This window comes from Arachis hypogaea, chromosome 12 (genome assembly GCF_003086295.3).
Source record: "Arachis hypogaea cultivar Tifrunner chromosome 12, arahy.Tifrunner.gnm2.J5K5, whole genome shotgun sequence".
NCBI classification, from domain to species: Eukaryota; Viridiplantae; Streptophyta; class Magnoliopsida; order Fabales; family Fabaceae; genus Arachis; species Arachis hypogaea.
This window is the reverse complement of record NC_092047.1, coordinates 110,371,045-110,375,474: the sequence shown is the minus strand read 5'-3', so window position 1 is coordinate 110,375,474 and position 4,430 is coordinate 110,371,045. Positions and strand designations below refer to the sequence as shown.

The 4,430-nt window shown below is 30.9% G+C and overlaps 1 long non-coding RNA gene across 1 annotated transcript; it reads left to right on the top strand.

Annotated features, from left to right (window-relative positions):
• Positions 1 to 819: 819 nt before the first annotated feature.
• Positions 820 to 2,491, top strand: LOC112729415 (uncharacterized). The gene is made up of 3 exons (XR_003166523.3): positions 820 to 1,167; positions 1,933 to 2,094; positions 2,215 to 2,491. It is a non-coding gene; the product is annotated as an uncharacterized lncRNA (long non-coding RNA).
• The last annotated feature ends 1,939 nt before the right edge of the window (positions 2,492 to 4,430 follow it).

Genomic DNA, 4,430 nt, shown 5'->3' with positions numbered 1-4,430 from the left:
TCACTATAACAACATATATATATCACTTTGTGTTGTTCCATCTACAAGATACCATCAATAACAATACAAATTATATACAGTAAAGTAAAATAAAATCCCAGCCAACAAAAAATACACATTCTCCAAATTAATCAAATTGAACTTATCACTATTTTTTACAATTATATCAACCACCAGAATCTATTTTGTTCACCAACCAAAATTCAAAATCTAAAATAGTAAAATACAGCAATTTAAAAATTAGTAATCATTATAATTAACAATTAAAAAAATTAAAGTTAAATTAAATTACTGAAGAATTCAAGCAGAACACGCAGAAGAAGAGGGAATTGAATATCAAAATAACATAATCATCAAAAGATCAGAATAACATAATCAATCTGAGTAATTCCACAACGGCAAAAGAGAGACGTTTGTACTTTGCACGACAAGAATAGAGACGACAACGCGACGACGACGGGGATAGAGACGCCAACAACAGTTCTGAACCAACCTTCTGGAGACGCGACGAAAAGAGCAGACCTTCGAGTTGTCACCGCTAACGCTGGTATGGTGGGGCTAATGGTGACTGCTAGGGGTGTTCAAAACCGATCCGGACCGATCTAAACCGATCAACCGAACCGAAAAAACCGAAAATCAAATAAACCGAAAACCGAATAAACCAAAAAAAATATATTTTGCTGTTTTTGTTGCGGTTCGGTTCGGTTTTCGATTTTGATTATGAAAATTCCAACCGAACCAAACCGAACCGATATATTAAAAACCTTAAAAAACCAACCCCCACCCACCCCCAAAACGGCAAAACGTGCGTGACCTAATCCCCCCACCCCCAAATCCCCAATCACCCCAAATGGCAAATGTAAACCTAGCTCTATTCTCTCAGTCTCGCACTCTTGCACTCTCAGTCTCGAGCTCGAAGCCCTTCCTCCCACCACCTAGCAGCGCCGTAGAAGCCTTCTTCCCAGCGCCACCGAAGCCTTCTTCACAGCGTCGCCGAACCTTTCCTCCTCGCGGACACCACCATCGATCCCCAGCCAACACCACCCTCGCGGAGTCGCGGTCGTCGACACACACCGGCGCCACCCCCAGCACCGTTTCTGGCCACCCGCAGCACCGAGCCACCCAGCACAGCACCACCGAGACATGGAACCCGAGCCTCCGAGTTAGGTATGTAATTATTTAAATATTTATCATACCGCTCTTCAGTCTCTGAACTAACTTCATCATTGTTAGATTCTTCTATTAACTAGAAAAGGAATTTAAAGGTTCAACATAAAAAAAAAGGTAGAGAGCCAACAGAGGTAGTTGTTTATGGTGAACAAGAACAAAAAAAAGTTATTGTCATCAACATAATAATCCTGTGATTTAGGTGTTCTTTGATCCAAACTCATAATGCATAATTATAAGAACAAATAAGTAGTTGATATAGATTAGACAGTTATTGAGCACAACAGAACATCCATCCATCCTGTTCTAGTTTCAAAGATCTTGCAACAATAATACATGAATTAAGTAATTTGTTTGATTATTTTACTTGTTATTGATTAATTGATTTCATTGTTGCTGGTTGTATTTTTATTGCTGGTTCAGTTCATTGTTTTATTTGTTTTTCATTGTTTAGGAAAATTCATTGTTTTATTGCTTTACTTGTTATTGATTCATTGTTCTGATTGCTGGTTCATTGATCATTGTTCATTTTATTTGTTGTTCTATTTTTATTTTATTTGTTGTTGTGTTTATGCTCTTGATTTTGTACTATTGCTATATTATTATTATTATTATTATTATTTGTTACTCTTTATTTGTTGTTGTGTTTCTGCTCTTGGTCATTGTTTAATTTATTTGCGGTTGGCTTGTTCTTGATTCTATGGTTGAGTTGTTGATTCTGATTTAGTTTTTTAATTTTGAAAATTTTGTTCTGTTTTGATTTAGGAAAATTCTGGTTTAGGGTTGATTCTGAACTTTTTAGTTTAGAGAAAGACTTTGGAAGAGTTAAGGTAAAAATGGGGCTGACTTTCACGAAGCTGTTCACCATTATATGATTGATGAGAAGCTCCTGAAATTGAACAATGATGGCCTAAGATTGATGAGAAGGTGTAAAAGATTCACCATTATATGATTCTGACCATTTATTTTATACTTTTTCATAACCTCTGTTGCATATAATATGTTTGAAACCATTTTATGTAATTGTTGGGTTTACTTGTGCTGCAGGCGGATATGTACAGCTTAGGTGAAAGAGGAAGAATTTGTGAAATTGGTGCACCACATGAACATTTTTGGAATTAGTTTGGTTGTATTTTTTACTTAGTTTGGTTTTATTTCTTGATTCAGTTTGAAATTGATGCACCATTTTTGCAAAATTTTTGGAATTAATTTGATTGTATTTCTTGATTTTCTTGATTAAGCTCAGGTTGATCATTGTTCTATCTGTTTTTGCTAATCTTGTAACAAAATTTTTAATGATTTTAATTTATATTACTTCTACTAATTTGTTAGTGATTTATAAGTTGATCATTGTTCCATCTGCATCTACTGGTTTTGTAAAATTGTTAATTATTTTAGTATCCTAGATATGATTTGATGATTAGAATAGGAAAGGTTTTCAAAACAATTTAAAAACCGAACAAACTGAACCAAACTAAACCGAATTTAATTGGTTTGGTTTGGTTCAGATAGACTTAATAAAAAAACCGAACCAAACCGAACTGCACTATTAATATAACATTGGATCGGATGACTTTTCATTAAAAAACCGAACCAAACCGCACCGCAAACACCCCTAGTGACTGCTTTGCTTTGGTGATTTCCTCTGATAGAGTTAGAGTTCTTCGAAAGGGAATTTTGCATTTGAGAGAGAAAAAGATAGGGAGGGGTGCAGGGTGTTGCGTGTTAGGCTTCGGTTGTTTTTTTTTTTTGGAATAAAACGACACCGTTTTTAAGAATAGGATTGCGAACCAAATTTTTAAAAAATTCGAATAGTTCGGTTTACTGATCAACGGTCAATTCGGCCAATTTTTTACAAAATAATTTTAGAAGTCAATTGAACTGACCAAAGAATCAATTTTTGATTAATCCAATCGAATTGGTCGATCGAATTTTCAGAACTTGGTAATAATAACCTTGTTTTTGAAACGTTTTAAATAATACATAATATACATTATCGTACATGAATATGATATCCTCAAGTTGTTGGTCAAAAGTTATTTAAAAAAAAAAAAAAACAAACTTATTTATATATAGTTTGTCTTATTTGTCTTCAATTATTTCATCAGCATATGGAATTAGATTACGATTTACATGTATTATATATTAATGGTGGCTGGCACATAGTCTCTTTCAAAGATTGATACATTACTATATTTAATTTCCGAAGTTAAGTAATTAATTATGCCTTTCAGACGTATCCAGCAACAATATTTATAGTTTTAGTTGACAGATTCTTTAAAATCTTTTGGTTTAAAGCTTAAATTTCTCTCGGGTATATTTAAAAGTTACGTAAAATAATATTTTAGTTTTTAATATTTGAGTGTCTTAATTTTGTTTTTAACATTTGAAATGTTATATTTTTATTCTAAATAGTTTATTTTATTTTATTTTATTTTAGTTTTCATATCAAAATAAAATTCTTTTCCGAAAAGTACTTTTTTTCTCTCTATCACTATCAAAAATCACTTTTAATGTCTATTTATTTTGTTTTTAACGGCAATAACATTTTTTCGGCAAATTAAATATTAACTATCTTATACTTTGTCGTTAAAAGATTTTAGCATTAATTATACAATTGTCGATAAAAATCTTATTAATAACCACAAAAAATATATAATTGTCATTATAACATATAATAATAGTGATAATTATATAATTATGCTAAGACATATAGTGACCATTAAGTTATTGTCATTAAAAATTTGCCATTTAAAATAATTTTTGTTAGTATGTTATTATCTTATGTTTTTATTATTCTGTCACTTTTACTCTCTTAGGGTATATTTAGTTGAAAAGAAGCGAAGAGAAAATAGAGAGGAGGGGAGAAAAATTACAATTTTTTTTGTGTAATTTATAAAAAAAAAAAATTACAATTTTTCTTTCCTCTTTTTTATTTCTCTTCTACCTCTTTTCAACCAAACATAGCTTTAATCAATGCAATTATCATTATGACTACTACAATTATGATTTTTGTCGCTACTTGAATAAAATCATGATGAAAAAAAGGAAATTTTTGAAGAAAAAATTTGACCAAAAAACTAAAATAAGATGAAATAAAATATTTAGGATAAAAATTAGAACATTTTAAATATTAAGATGAAACTACAGTTTAGTTCAAACAGTTAAAAACTAAAATAACATTTTATCTTTAAAATTTTAATTTAAGCCAAAATATCTACTTCGAGTTCACATATTATTAAAATAATTATCTTGGTCAAATA